Genomic DNA, 16,165 nt, shown 5'->3' on the forward strand with positions numbered 1-16,165 from the left:
TATCCTTTCCAGAATTTTCAGTGGGACTCCCCCCGATATTAGATGTAAAGTTTGGGCATTGCCCTGGAATCTCACAGAGCCTTGCCCTGCAGAAAATGACAAGAGTGGAGAAGATGGCTTTCAAGTTCTCCACCTGCTCTTCCATCTCCTACCTTCATGCCTCTCCAAAGAAACCAGGATGCTGAGGCTAAGGAAGGTTAGGCTTAGGAGGGTAACCCCACCCAGGAGTGACACCAAGGGGCAGGTGCACCAGCCCTCCTACCACATTGTCATTTTTCTGGACAAAACCCAGGCCACACTGACTGGTAAGGCTAATGAGAGGCAAAATAAGGAAGTGGTAGAGGCACCTGCTTTTACAACCATCCAAGTCTGGGTTCCCGCACTGGAATCCCTGTCCTGCAATTTACTAGCCACGCCTGTAAGCAAACTGCTTCTTTTACGTGTGTGTGGTGTATGTGCATGTGAGAGAGATTCACTTATTCATCAGCAAGGCTGAGAGACAGACAGAGAGGGATCTTCCAATAGCAGACACACTCTCCAAATGCATGCCAACAGTCAGTCTGAGCTGGCCTAAGCTAAAGCCAAGATCCGAGAATTCCATCTAGTTCTGCCACATGGGTGGCAAGAACTCAAGTACTTGAATCATCTGCTGTTTTCCAGGGCACATTAGCAGGGAGCTGGGCTGGAAGTGGAACAGCCTGCACTCAAGTCAGTGTTGAGTCACAACACTGGGCTCCTGAGGCAAGCTTCTTAATCCCTTTTGTGTTCCTACTTTCTCAGCTGTGAGGCTGCTGATGTCCTCCTCGGGAGTTACCCTCGGGGTTTAAATACCCTAGTGTACTAAAACGACGGCATACACCTGTGGTTAATAGGGAGCTATTGCATTCTGAAATGGATGCTGTCCCCAGATGTGCACAAGTTGAGGTCCCCACAGCCAGAACACACTGCCCCGTTTTCCCAAAGAAGTCCCTTCATGCTTCTCTTAAACATGCCAGTCCGGTTCCTCTTAAAGACTTCAAGGAGACTAGAGAAAGCTCAGTGATCCTACTCAAAGCTCTCAGCAAGCTCTTCCCTCCACAATCCCAAGAACATCTTCCTGGAAGTCAGGCCCAGGCAGGGGCTGAAGAGGACGACGTGGGTTCTGAGTGCCTGCTCAGATTCTACCAGCAGGATCTACAGCAGAAGGCAGAGCCTAAAGGGATCCAAACAGATGAACAGAGGGACACACAGGCGGCAGCCCACCCATACAGGGTGAGCAAAAGGGGCTCCTTCAGCAGGCCCCCTCAGAAATGGAAACGAACATGGGAGACAGCAAGAGAAATGAAGTGCTTCCCTTTCCATCTCTTGCCACGGCCTGAGTCCTCCTGCCGCTATGCTTCCTTCCCTCTTCTAAGGACCTGTCGGCCCACAGACTCAATCCCTCCAGGCTCTCCACTCATCTCAGAGCAAGTTTTTGCTACAAGAGGACTTTATGAAGTTTGCAGGAAAATGCATTTTAAGAGTAAGCTCATAAAAGTAGACAGCATGATAAACCGATTGTTCATGGCCAGAATGGTGGCATACTGAGTACAGCCGCTCACTGCAGTTCAGGTACCCATACGGGTGTTAGTTCGAGATCCAGACTGTTCCATTTCCAATCCACCTCCCTGATAATGCACCTGGAGGAAAAGCAATACAAAAAAAAAAAAAATCCATGTGTGGAAATTCTACCCGTAATTGGTATCATCAGAAAGGGCAGACTTAGGGGTGATGAGGTCCTTGAGAGGGGGAGCCAACAAAAACGGAATGCATGTGCTTATCAAACAGACCTCACAGGCATCTTGTTCAGCAGCTAAGACATCCAAGTCCCATCTTGGAGCACCTAGATTTAATATGTGACTACGGCTTCCCACTAATTGCAGCACTCAAGTAATTGGGTCCCTCCTTGCTACCCACATGGGAGACAAGGGTTGCCCTTCAAAGCTCTGGGATTCATCCCGACTCAAGCTGGGTAATTGAGAGCATTTGGGGAGTGAAGTAGAAGACAAGAGCTCTCTTTTTCCTTCTGTCGGTAACTCACTCAACCACAGAGATTCCCTCTAGAGAGCAACCCTCTGCCCCTTCTGTGTTCCCGTGTGTCCTTAAGCAAGCTGCTGACAAGCCCCCAAGCCTCAGTTTCCCCAAGTGTAAAGCAGACAGCAGCATATCTGCCCCCTTACACTGCTAACTAAGAAGACACATGGGTCCTCGGCAAGCTGCTGAAGAGATTAGCTGTAACCACGAGTGACTGAGCTGTCACCCTAATTCTGATTGCATCCCGGGGCAAAATACAAGTTTCTAAGTCCCTAAACGACTGGCTCTTCTCTCGACTGCAAGGGGACAGGATCCGGTTTCTGATCACAGCGTGTTGCCAAAATCCTCCCCAGAGAAGAGGTATTTTAATTCCCTGTAACTTTAAAAATTAAACAACCCTTCCAGCATTTTCGGGATGGCAGGGGTAAACAGGAAGGAAAGTGGGGAAACTCAACAAGCCGTAGCTCAGGAAGGTTAGCAGAGAAAACGAAGAGAAGGAGGCGGGCGGAGACAATCCCCTGCTTTTCTGCTGCTCTTGAACACCCCAACTCTCAAAGCGGCAGCCAGCCCCCTCCTCCACCTAGCATTGGCTCTGATAATGAGAAAGGGAGCTCTGCCTACATTACCACCATAATGATTTCCCTGTTGCATTTTTCCAGACCTGCCGCTTTATCATAGCAGAAGTAGACATATATTTTCAATAAATCCCTCTCTCCTTTTCCCCTCCCCATCTGGAGGGCTCCCAGGAAAATGTAGCTCCCTTCCCGCCCTCCCCCTATGCAAGCTGAAGCCCCCTGGGGGCACAATGAGTTCCACTAATCAAAACAGAAAGAAAAAGAAAAATGGAAAAATCACAGCTGTTGGAAAAACAGCATTTGCTACAAGTCAATGCCCTGCACATTTTTTTTTCCTGCAGGCAGCATTTACTTCTTCAAGGACACAGCACCCCAGCCGCCCGCCAGGCCCCGTATCAGAAATCTTACATAGAGTTTGCTCATAGGGGAAGGGTTGGGGGAGGGGGAAGCCAGCGACAAAAATCTAATACTGAGTCTCTCGGTCTCTTTCCTATTTTGACTAAGCCGGCACAGACAGAAACATAGATAAGGCCTTGAATAACCGATGTAACGAACTGTCACTCATTAAAGGGGACGAGGGATGGCACAGCATTTGTATTGGGAGAACTCAGTGAAGCCACTCCAAACTAAGGGCTTGCAAAGCCGTGGCAAGGCAGAAGGAACTATTTTGCCTGATCTGCTCTCCTGTAGCAGCTGCAAGGGCCAGGTCTGCTGGGAGGCAGGCCTGGGTTTCACGCTCCAAACAAACCAGAAGCAAAATAAAACAACCCTCTCACGCCCAGCTAAATCTTAAAGAAGTAAACATATTTTCAGCACAAACCAATTCTAGGCTCTGGATACAAAGATGGGAGCTGGGGTAGGCATCAGTGCCCATGATTTAGTTACCATTTGGGATGCCAACACTCCATCCATGTCAGAGTGCCCATTCCAAGGCCCAGCTCTCCTGCTTTCAAAGCAGCTTCCTGCTCATGTGTACCCGGGGAGGCAGCACATGATGGGCCCAGCCCAAGCCCGGCAGGTGCAGGTACCTGGGGAGTGAATCAGGGGAAAGAGCGCTGTTTTTCTGCCATCCAACCAAAAAAGGAAAACAGATAAATTGCTCAGAGATGACCCGGGTCTGTCCTTCATCATTTCCCAGTCTAGAATAGGATAAAAGACCCATGGCAAGGGTGACAGCTGTAGCCCTGTACATCAAGGGCAGCAGGGAGCCCACCCCAGTGTCCTGGCACACACAGCCCTCAAGAAAGACTATAGAAATAAGTATCTGCCCGTCAACATGGCACAATAGTTTAAATTCCAGGCTGGCTTCAAAAGCTGCTGAGACTCTTCAAAAACAAAGGGGCCCGGGGCGCGGGGTCTGGTGAAGTAGCCCAGTGGCTAAAGCTGTTGCCTTGCATGTGCTAAGATACCATATGGGTGCCAGGTTGTATCCGAGATGCTCCACTTCCCATCCAGCTCCCTGCTTGTGGCCTGGGAAAGCAGTCGAGCACTGTCTAAGACCTTGGAACCCTGCACCTGTGTGGGAGACCCAGAAGAAGCTCCTGGTTTCTGGCTTCAGATAAGCTCAGTTCTGGCCGTTGCAGCCACGTGGGGAGTGAACCAGCAGGTGGAAGATTTTTCTCTCTGTGTCTCCGCTCTATAAATCTGACTTTCTGATAAAAATAAATCTTATTAAGACAAAAAAGAAAAAAAAAAAGAAGAAGAAGAAAGAAAGAGGCCCCACATGTCCTCACCTACTGCGGCTCTCCCTGCCTCCAGCACCCCTCAGCTGGCCTGTACTTCCCAGCTAAAATAGAAAAAGGAACACAAGCCTGGATCGTTCTGAATTAGCCCTATTACTGGCATCCTGGAGTTTGGTATCTCCTTTTGTGAGGCCACACAGGGGGCAGCCACAATATTCCCATTAAAACTCCTTCAGCATCAGCTCCACCTCTTTTTCCCTCTTTTCTTAAAAAAAAAATTAAAGAGTTAGATTGTACACAGTTCGCCCTCAGTAAGGACCTAGAGGGGCCCTCGTAGCAGCGTGGGCTCTAACAGCCTAAAGACCCTCAGAAAGGATTCTTTTCCTGGGGCAGTCCACTATGCAGGACCCAGCTATGGCCAAGTCAGAGGCCAAAGACTCAAGACCACATCACCTCCAGGTCCAAGTACCCCCACCGAGGAACGGAGTTGACTGCAGGAGACTGGTGAAGAGGAACTGCCTCATTTGTTTAAAGTTGATTCTCAGCCATAATTAAGGCATCCTTGCACCTGCCTGTTCTCAAATTCCAGAGCCAAATCATTCAAGTTTATTAAAAAAAAAAAAAAAATAGTAACCCCTAGATCCCCATAACATGCCAGCTGAGGATTTCTAACTAAGGTAAGAGTACATTGTAGCCCCCTCAATACCGAAGTGACCTGCTTGAAACCCACAATTTTTTGCCTGTACAAGAGGTCACAAACTTCACGGGGCCTGAAATTGTACATTTATTTGGTGCAAACATTTTTGAAACCCAGGCCTCCAAGGGGGTCTTCAGTGAATGTATGGGAAATGGGTGCTATGAAAAAACCTGTGCATGGATTTTAAAATTGTTTGCATCAAAATACACTTGAGTTCTATTCTTTCATGAACTCTTCAACGTCACCCACTTCCTGCCCCCCGTTCTGTACCACATGCTTGTTCCTTACACTTGGCAGCCATCCAGAACCTCTTGCTATTAAACCAGCGCCCTGGACCCTGGCTAGCCATGGCACTCCGGAGTAGTCACTTACATTTGTACCATTCTACTTCCTGAGCTTCCTCAGCCACAAAGCATTTACCTTCCACGGCTGTTGGGAGACATGGGTAAGATATGCCAAGGAGGCTTTGAAAGTATAGAATTCCAGGGAAACACCAATAATTTCATGGGTGGCATTTGACTCCTGTCTTCTGGATTTTTCTTTGGTTTCCCCCTCTCCACAAAAACAAACTGATATGAATTCCACTGAATCCTCAAAACCAACTGTGTGTGTTTATTTGACAGGACCAGGAAACATTGCCACTCTCCACTGGCAGATGTGGCAAAATGTACCTATCTGCTGAATCTCTACCCTGGTACCCAGGAGCTGATGACATGAGTCTATCCACCGTTTGCACATGTTTAAAGATTCTGCCATAATAATAATTTTTTATTTATTTTTTTTTTTTAAAGATTTATTTTTATTATTTTTTCATTGGAAAGGCGGATATACAGAGAGGAGAGACAGAGAGGAAGATCTTCCGTCCGATGATTCACTCCCCAAGTGAGCGCAACGGGTCGATACTATGCCGATCCGAAGCCAGGAGCCTCTTCCGGGTCTCCCATGCGGGTGCAGGGTCCCAAAGCTTTGGGCTGTCCTCGACTGCTTTCCCAGGCCACAGGCAGGGAGCTGGAAGGGAAGCGGGGCTGCCGGGATTAGAACCGGCGCCCATATGGGATCCCGGGCGTGCAAGGCGAGGACCTTTAACCACTTGCGCCACCGCGCCGGGCCCCATAATAATAATTTTTTAAAAAATAGTGTCAAAATAAAGCCTCCCCCTTGCAGGCTGGCAGAGTGAGAAGCACTAGATTTTTCTAATGGACAGTGTGTTTCTGGTATGCACAGTCTGGCATGCACAGTGGCCTTTGCCACCAGGGACGGCTTTTGCATGGATGCCACTTTCTAGCACAGCTCACTGGCCAAACAGACACCAGGTACACACAAAGACAGCTAAAAGTGTGAACCTACCAGTAGGTTTCTCTGAAGGTTCCAGGCCCCCCTACACCCAGTACACAGGATTCTTTGCAGGAAGCAAAGTGATCCAGCCCTTTGCAAAGCCAGGTTTCAACTGCTGAACACAGACTCACGGTCTGAAACCCATGCCGACTGACAATTCCCAGCCAGCGTTCCGATGCCAGTCCGGCAATGAAAAGAGCAGTTTCGCTAAAAGGATCAGTGGGTGCAGGAAAACCCCTGCGGAAGGCATGGCAGTGGGAGTGGATGAGGGAGACCGGTTTTTTAGGGACAGCTCCGGGGGCATTCAGGGAATTGTCTGGTCAGCCTGCAGATTTTATATCAGAATCTGGCTAGAGATCAAGTCACCTCGCCGCTGCCTGTGCATGACACCGCTTACAGTTTACATAGCACTTTCCATGCATTATCTGATGCCACCTCGCATAGCTCTAAGAGAGGCGACAGATGGTGGCACCCTCTTTTCTACAAAGGCAGAGGCAGGCTGGGGAGGCTGACTTGTCCAGAGCCTGGAAACAGAGTTATACTCCAACACAACTCTTTCTTCTGCCTCACCCACTTTCATGAAATCCACCCCCCGCCACCACCACCACCCCCAATATGTTGGACACCTCCTAGACTGTCCCGGTCGGTGGATTCTTTCTGAGAACAACAGCCAAAACAAAGGGCAGCACTCAAGAACACAAAAGTGCCTACCAAATTTTCGAGTAGGATTAGAAGTCACAGCACTCTGTAAACAGTCATAGTTTTTCCAAATAAATCCACTGTGGGTGGGCATGTGGACTCATGGTGAAGGCACAGGAGCGAGCTTCCATCCCCAGCTCCCCTTCTCCCTCCAGCTTCCTGCTAATAGAGATGCTGGGAGGCAGTGGCAATGGCTCATACCCTTGAGTATCCCACAATCAAGGTAGGAGTTGTATAAGTTCCCGACTCCCATTGTTAGCTGCCACGGCAGGCATTTGAAAAGTAAGCCAGCAGATTGGAGTACTTGTTCCATCTCACTTCCTCTTTCCCGCCTATCAAATTAAGAAAAAAAAATCTAATAGGAGGTCCCAATTACTGCAAATGAAGCACCCTTTACCTAAGCAAAAGAATCTGACCATCCCCTGTGCCACTCACCAAGACAACCAAATGCTCAGAAACACAAGCAACAACTTCCCAGGAAAGCACTGGCTGCACTGGGTGTCCCTCCCCAAGGGTAGGGAAACCTCAGCTCTCCTGACCCTTTGGCTGGAGGGCAGGCCTTTCCCCAAGCAAAGGTACTTTTCAGGGGCTTTTGCTCAATGGATCCAATCCATTTCTATTCACCAATCACTCCCTCTCCATCCATCTTTCCTCCTTGGTACACAAGCATGGGCTACTTCAAAAAAACATCCAAAACCGAAATAATCAGTTTAGGGGCAGTGTCTGGCCTAATGGCAAAAACACCTGTGTCCCACCTGAGGGTGCCTGGGTTTGAGTTGCAGCTTCAGCTCCTGACACCTGGGAAGCAGGGATGATGGTTAAGGAACTGGGTCCCTGCCACCTTTGTGGGAGACCTGAAGGAGTTCCTGTGTCTAAGCTTTGGCCCTGGCTCCACTCCAGCCATGGCAGGCATTTGGGAAGCAAACTAGCGAATAAAAGCTCTGTTTGTCTCTTTCTATGTCTCTCTGCCTTTCAAATAACTATGAGTTTATTTGGGGGGGGGGGGGGGGAGAAGAAATCCTTGAACAGTTTCTTCATAATATAAGCTTCCCAGGTTATAAAATAGAATTTGTGCACCATAATAAGCTCATGCTTACAATAAATGTTTATTTTCACCCACTTGAAAATCCCCAAATGCCAACTATAACTGGGGGTTAGGCCAAGCCAAAATGAGGGGTCTGTAATTCCATCCAGGTCTCCCACATGGGTGGCAGGAGCCCAAGCATTTGAGTTGCCATCGGCTGCCTCCCAGGATGAGAAACTGCGGCAAAAAGAGTAGCCGAGACTCAAACTGGCACTCGGATCTGAGATGCAGCCTCACCTGCAGCCCCCAACACCAGTCCTTACACTCATACCTCCGGGGCTGGCGCAGTGGTGTACTAGCCTAATTCTTCAGCCTGTGGTGCCACCTTCCCATATGGGCACTAAATCAAGTCCAGGCTACTTCACTTCTGATTCAGCTTCCTGCCAATGTGCCTGGGAAAGCAACAGAGAATGGCCCAAGTGCTTGGTCCCTTGAACTCAAGTGGAAGGTTTGGAAGAAGCTCCTGACTCCCTGCTTTGAACTGATCCAACTTTGGCCATTGCAGCCACTTGGGAGTAAGCCAGCAGATAGAAAAGCTCTGTGTTTCTTTCTCTCTGTATCTAACTCTAACTTTCAAATAAAATCCTTTTTTAAAATCCTCATACCTTCAATTCTGTTTTCTATAAACTTCCTGAAGTTCCCTCACGCACCAATCCCTTGTAAAGAAAACCCTTCCCTGCAAGTACACATCCTTCTGACTCCCAATCCATTTCTATCCTCTTCATCATCAAACCTTCCCCCAGAGTTCACTACACAAGCTCCCCACCTATCCCCAGTCCTCCAATCTTGGTTCTACTCAATCCCTCACCCCACTGAAATTTTTCTTCCCGAAGTCATCCAAGGGATTCCACTTTACCAATTCCAGGGACAATTTTTCTGGATTTAAACACCTGCTTCCATGCGATAGGTACCCATATTTTGACCTCTGCCCTGATTATCCAGCTCCTCTGGCTCTGGACTTCCTTTCTGACACGTCCACTTTGAATCTACAGGCATCTCAAGCCCCAAACTGAAATAGCCTGATTTTTGCCCTCCTTCCTCTTTCATTCTTCCCCCATCTTCACAAACAGCAACACCATCTACCCATCTGCTCAGTAAGACATCTCAGCTATCCAGCATCCCTCTTCACCCCCGTCCCTACAAACCCAACAGTGCCTGCATCATCTCACACCTACCCTTCTCCACACACCTCCTCATTTCACTGCTCCACCAACCTCTTCCCTGCTTTGTTCCTCTTCACCTGCCCCTCTTCCACTCCCTTCCTTACCAATGCAATCCCCTTCAGTACAATTAGAAGTTATCACTTCCTAGTCCAAACTTTTCATGGTTTTAAACGAAATCCAAAGCCCACAGAGTTGGTCTGCTGTGCCCACTCCCTGCTCCTGTCTGCAGACTCTCTTAGCCCCAACAAAGCAAGACTTTCCCACACAACCCCTCTGTCCAACACTCCCAAACCAGCCAAAGCGCAACCACATCACAGCTCCCTATGCGATCATCAGAGCATTTCTGACCATCTGCAATACACATTTCTTTATGCACCTGCCTCTACCATAAGTTCATAGGTAGGGGTATAGGTGTGGGTAGAGGAAGAGAATTGTCTCACCATTTTCGGCAAAGTTCCCAGACCCTTAACACGGGGCCCAGCAAACAACAGGTGCTCAAAAAGCAGTTGCTGAACATATGAATGAAAAAGGCATGACAGTACTGTTACCACGTTCTATAACCCCACAGTCATCACAGCCACTTAGGTACCCGGATTCTCCCCACCCCCACCCTTCCTCCTCAATCCAAAAAGAAAAACTTTTATAAATGTTGCTATACCAACAGTGCAATAACTCAACATATCTCACCCCATCTCCCATTTGCAAACTTCCGGGAGTCAGGGGGGGAAACAACCAAGAATCGCCCATTTTCCCCGTTAACCCAAATGATGACAAGCAACCACTATGAAAACTCAAAAGTCTTAGAAGATCTCAGAGGCTTTTTCTTATGCATTTTCCTTAAGCCAGAAAAAAAAAAAAAAGATTTATTAAAAGAGCCAGGAGGTCAAGCTCATGTTATGAAGACTACACTCTCCCTTAAAAAATGCCACATGGCCCTTGTGAAAAGACCTGCCAGGAACCAAAATCCAGCTGTTCTTGCCGCCCTCTCCCTGCTACAGAAACAAACTGCGTTTCAGTTTCTCCTTTAGCCCATTGGCTCCCGCCCCACCTGCGAAGCCAGAAACATCCTTCATCCACAAGGTCCCAACTGATTCTCATCCACCACTCACCCCCCTCCTCCTTCTGCAGCGGCCACACAGTTTTATGAGGTTAGAAACAAAATGAACTGAATTCAGCTGCCTTCCCAGCTGGACAACTGGCACCAGTCATACCGCCTGGGGTCTGGGCCACTTGTCTGGAACCTTACTTTTCATGTCGATATTCAAAGTCAATAAAAATATCAAGAGCTGTTGTAAAAAAAACGCCTTTGGCGAAACGTACGCTTTCTCAAAAGTGACTAATACAGTATCATCATTATGAACTCAATCATCAATATTCAGCCACATATCAGCTACCCACTTGTGAACTCTCCAAAGACCGTGTGGGCAAAGCCACCTAGGACTTCCTCCCCAAAGCTCTTCACTCACCTTAAACCTGACCAACTATTAGACCAGTGAACCAGCTAGCTGGAGAGGAAACTTTTAGGACAATTTGAGATGATCTGGGGTGCCCCACCCCACTCTCTCTTAGTACACATAATTAGGAATTTTGTTGTTGTTGTTCAAGACCTGTCAGAAGTATTTCCCAGCACTTGATGGGCAAGATAGCAAGGCTGTTCAAGAGTCCCTTTTTGGAATGCCAGAGGACAAATCCACTTTCTCCATGGGAAGACAAAAACACAAGTTAATCAACTCACCCAAGTCCATAAAGCAATTTGGCGGCTGGCCCAGGAAGAGGCTGTCAAGACCTCAGTAGAGCTTGCTCCACAAGATACAGGATCTCAGAGCCAGAGGGAAACTCACGAAATCCAGCTACCCATTTCTAAGATAGAGAATCCCAAGTCCACAAATGGGCACCCTCCCAACATTTCTTCATAGGGGTTTCTTCTCCCCTGCCTTGATTATCAAACCACCTGCAATGATCTTGGTCTCTTTATCATAAATACTATACAACCATGCCACCGACTTGAAGGCAATTTTAACATCCTCTAATCTACGTGATGGAGAGTCCCTCTATTTTCCCCAGAACGAGTGCTTTTGGTTATTATGACCGACTCACCGACAAAATGATATGTAAGCTTGTTTCTGTGACCACACATTTTCTTATATAAGCAGCAGCAGAATACACCAGCCTGTCCCCTCTTGGACAATTTAAGCTCCGAGTTAAGAAACCACAGACCCAGGCAGCTTAGCGGAGTCAAAATTGAGTACTTTCCACCCAGTTCATAGAACAACTGTTTTCACAGCAAGCTCACAGAAGTTCTATGTGATATGAACACATGGCTGCGATGTGGAAGCCTGCTAACCCAGCTGTGAAAAGACCCATGTAGACTATAGAACCTGCAAAGTGAATCTTCTCCATGCTTATAAAGCAGAAGGGAAACGCTCTTTTTGAGACATCAAGCCAGCTCCTGCACAAGCCTTTGGCAAAAATGGACATGCTTGGAAGGGTGGAGCCCCAAGAGGTGTGTCACTCCGGGTATCAATTCCTATACATCAAATCCTGACAATCACCATAATATTTTAAGAAGAATGAATAGTGATTCATAGGCCTTCAAGCAAGCCTTTATTACCACAAGAACATTCTCGGTAGAAAAGGAAAAAAAAAAAAAGCTACTGTGACTTGATTAATGGCCAAAGCAAGACAATAAAATAAATCTCATAAAAATAAAAAAAAAAGAATGATTGCTTTTGGCCTTGAGGCTAGACATGTAAATAATTTCACCCTGAATTAAACACACACCAAGATTTTGTTTATCCTCCCAGGCATACACACCAAGAAGGCCTATTTCCTTCGGGTAAAAAAATAATAATAATAATAGCTAATTTGTTTAATTAATACCTAGCCAGTAGCACCGGATAAATGGCAGTAAGATGGAATTCACGACCAACTCAGTTCTCAAACTGGCAAATACCAAACCTACATCTGGAAATCTGATAGGTAAAAGGAATTAAAAGACAAAAGCATTGTCCATCAGCTACATGTAGAGAGATTTTTTTTTTTAACCCGCTTTTTTACCCCCTTCTAAAACTGAACCTTATCTAGCAAATTGCATAAAGCTGAACCAACTTTCGTCAACCCCACTGCCTGCCTGGTGGTTGGGACCTAACCCTACCCAGTATCTCTAGATCTGACCCCCAGTTCTAAAATTATCCTGGCCAAGTTAAAAGTCCCTGCACCAACCAGCACCTGACAGCCACAACCTACAACTCTTTCTGTAGAAACCAGGAGGCTGAGAGCCAAGAAAACAGGCCAGCAGGGTCAGTGACTGCTGGTTAACTAGTTAAAGGCTAGGAGACTCCTTCCAGTGTGTACCAAAACCACATTTCCTAGCCCCCAAGCTCCTTCCTCTGAGAAGCTGGGACCACGCAAAACTCCAGGCTCCATCCAGAACTTCACGCTTCCAGGCCTGCTGACAACGAGGCAAGTGCACCGGCTTCCAGGGGAGGAGGGGAGAGCCTTGGCCGTCCCGGGGTGAAAGATTTCCCCAAGTGCTTTCTCCCCCACTTCCTCCCAAGCCAGCCCAGGCCACGCTGCCAGTCCCCCTGGGTTAACCACGGTCCCTTGCCAGGGCTGCCCCTCTCTCCTGGAGGAAAGAGTTCTCCACCGAGCTGGCTGCAGCCGAGTGGGCCCTTTGGAAAGCACGCGCGCACACACACACCCGCCGAGCAGCCACGGGCGTTTTCTGGAACCTGAGGATGGCAGACGCACATGTCCCAGCCCATTGCGCGGGGCCAAAGGCCCGCCTGCCAGGTGCTCTCCAGAGGCCCCTGCCGGCGGCGAATGAGTGCCTTGGTTGGGATTTCTTTTTTTTTTTAGATCAGTTTCTTCGACCACCACCAGCTCTAACTTCCCAGGCTCCAAACTGAAGTTGGGCAGCGAAGGAGGGGGGCTCCCATCAGGGTGGCCGCACTAACTTCTGGGGAGTACCCAGGCCCCCCACACACCCCGAGTCTGCAGGCACATAGACATCACACATGCATCACGTAAGAAAAACCCCAAAGGCACATCCCCAGGGTCCTGTGGTTTCTCGGCTGGAAGAATGAAGGCTTTATAACATCGCAGCCTTCAACTGCAAGCCCACCACCACCACCACCAACGCCGCCGCTGCCGCCGCCACCACCGCCACCGCCACCCGCCTTTAGGCCGGGGCGGCCAATTACAGTGTCCACTTCACCCCTCCCCCTCGGCTGGGATGCTGTGCAGCCCAGCGAGGGAAGAGGGGCGCAGGCCCGGCTGGCACCCTGCAAGAAAACTGGCGGAGGGTCGGGGGTGGTGGAGGAGGTGGGAGTGGGGAGGGGAACGTGTCCTTTTCTGTCCCTCCTCCCCCCCCCCGCACACACTCTTCTCTCCCCACCCCCACCCCCGTCGTCTTCTCACGGGAGCATCCCCCAACGAATGTTTAAAAAAATGAAACTTAATCAGGTTTTTTTTCTTCTTCTTCTTTTTTTCTTTTTCCTACCTTGGCTGCTTCTGCAACAAGTGCATGGGCAATCCGACCAGAAGACCAGTGTCCGCTTGGGGGGGTGGGCCGGGGGGCTAGCAGAGCTGAGGGAGTAATTTCAATATTAATTTATGTCAGCCGCCTCTTTGCAGCGCTACTCACTTACAGTACTGCCCTCAGCCCTGTAAACAAATATCGCTCCGCCAGGAAACATACTCCCCAGATGCAAGCTCCCCTCTTCCCCCCAGCAGGGAACCCGGCCTTTCGTCCTCCCCCGCTTCTCACCCCACCCCCCAAAAAACCTGCGTGCTCTCCCCACCACCACCACCAGCAGCACCACCACCACCACCCCACCCCACCTCACCCCCGCTGGGAAGCTCAGGGCTTTCCAAAGCACCATCTCGCCACCACCACCTCCACCACCACCCCGGCAAGAAACTTACTCGGCCCGTCTACGCCTCCACCCTCCCTTCAGGAAATCTACTCTCCATATGCATTCGGCCTCCCCGCAGGAAATCTGCGGGGCCCCTCCCCCCTCCTATGGACATGCACCCCTCCCTCTCGTCCTCCCCACGCCGCCCTCCCTGGCCAGAAACTTACTAGCGAGCCAGCGTGCAGGCTCTGCCGATCCTGGAAACTTAACTCCCAGCTATAGCGCCCGCCCGCCCGCCGGCCAGCCAGCCAGCCAGCCAGCCCCCTGCCCCTGGCCCTGCTCCCCTGCCTGCCCTCCGCCGCCAGCAACTCCAAACTCTCCCGCATCCAGCCACTCTCCCTCCCCGGTTGGAAATTCGCAGCGCCGGGCTGCGCGCGTGCAGCCACCCGCCCCTTCAGGAAACTTACTCCGCATCAGCATGCACCGCCTCTCAGCCATCGCTGCTAGCTAGGCAAGGGGGTGTGCTGGGGAGACCGAAATACATATGTATCTCTCGCCCCTCCCCCGGCCGCAGCCCACTCGGGCCCGGGCCGCCGCCACCTAGCCTTACCTTGAGCCTCGCTCCCCACCCTCGCCCCCTCCCTTAGTCCTCCTTCTCCGCTCTCACCGCACGCCCCCCCGCACCCCGCACCGGCACCCCCCTCTTTTTTTTTTTTCAACCCATTACCCACCCCTAGCAACCGTTCCCAAGCTCCTCTCGGCCTTTTTTTTTTTTTTTCCAATCCAGGATGCAAATTCCTCCCCTGTCAGCAAATCGACTGTCAAATTATTTTCTTGCAAAAAGGGAAAGGCGGGGTGTGTTGGGGGGGGAGCCGATGCCCGGGGTGGGGAGGGGAGTGGAGGAGGAGGAGGAGCAGGAGGGCGGGGGAAGGGAGGGAGAGAGGGACAGAGGAGGGGAGAGATATCCCTCCGCAGAGCTGGGGCTGGCCGCGGGCGGGGAAGCAGGAAGTAAGGTGTCCGGCAGCCGGCGGGGTCTCCACCGTGGCCCCTCGCCCGCGGACCCCGTCCCCCACCCCACCCTCCCAGCCCCGGGGCGCAGGTCCAGCCGGCCGGCCGCTTTGTTCGCAGCCTTGCCCGGGCGCTGCGCTGCCCACTTTATTCGCGCGCTCTTGCGTGTGCGTGAGATTGCACCTTTTGCAGGCTGGCGAGTCTCTGGACGTGGAGGGGGACGGTGCACAAGGGCCCCGTGGTGGGCTTCGCGGGGGACCTGTCGACAGCCCTGACCCGGGTGCCGCAGCCTCTCCGGCATGGCCAGGAGGAGAAAAAATAACTACCGAGGCCCTGGAGCCGGCAGCGTGGCCGGACCCGTTGCAGGATTGCTTCCTGCGTAGCCGTCCCGGTTATTGTAACGCGCTTTCAATCAGAGGACTCGGGTGGGGGTGGGGTGCGGCTGGGGGGAGGGGTGTGCCTCTTTTTATGTATATAGAAAAGGGGTTGCACTGGGCTCCACGGCGGACGGCGAGCCAGTCCTCACCGATCCCCCGGCGCAGCCCGGCCTCGTAGGGGCAGGGGCTCCGGGGAAAGAGGGGCTGGAGGTTCGCGAAGCGCGCGGCTCCATCCCTCCGCCCCGATGGGGGCGGGGATGGGGCGCTGCAGACGGCGCTGCTCTCTGGGGAGGTTGGGGAGGGGATGGTGGTCTCTCCAGCTCGGCGGCGCGGCAGGCCGGGGAGGGAGGTTGCCTAGGAGAGGGGGGCCAGAGGGGAGGGGAGGGGGCGCGGGTGCGGCCCCCTGCGCGCGCTCGCCCCTCCTTGCGCGCCATGACTGTGGAACGTGGTGCCGGGGAGGGAGGGCCGGCCGCCGGGGGGCCGCCCGGGGCTGCTCAGCATTGGTGCGGAAACCCGAGCCCGGAGTCGCTCCCTCGCGCAGTCTCCTCCTCCTCTGCGGGGGAAACCGCTGCACCCAGACCGAGAGCAGCTGCGAGCAGGGGGCAGGGCGCGGGCTGAAAGGCGAGCCCAGGGTGCA

At 51.2% G+C, this 16,165-nt stretch overlaps 1 protein-coding gene across 2 annotated transcripts in view; it reads right to left on the reverse strand.

Moving 5' to 3' along the window:
- Positions 1 to 14,973, reverse strand: part of TRERF1 (transcriptional regulating factor 1) — a 198,435-nt gene extending 183,462 nt beyond the window's left edge. Inside the window, exons 1-2 of one of the 2 annotated variants that reach the window (XM_040983370.1) lie at positions 14,875 to 14,973; positions 13,789 to 13,874 (exon numbers count right to left, since the gene is read on the reverse strand). The gene's annotated coding sequence lies outside the window, so the exon portion shown is untranslated. Of the gene's footprint in view, positions 1 to 13,788; positions 13,875 to 14,753; positions 14,786 to 14,874 lie in introns of those variants that run through there. The other variant, XM_040983371.1, reaches the window with a different exon arrangement.
- Positions 14,974 to 16,165: the final 1,192 nt, after the last annotated feature.

Source organism: Ochotona curzoniae, unplaced genomic scaffold (genome assembly GCF_017591425.1).
Source record: "Ochotona curzoniae isolate NIBS_2020 unplaced genomic scaffold, NIBS_Ocur_1.0 contig_3819, whole genome shotgun sequence".
NCBI classification, from domain to species: domain Eukaryota; kingdom Metazoa; phylum Chordata; class Mammalia; order Lagomorpha; family Ochotonidae; genus Ochotona; species Ochotona curzoniae.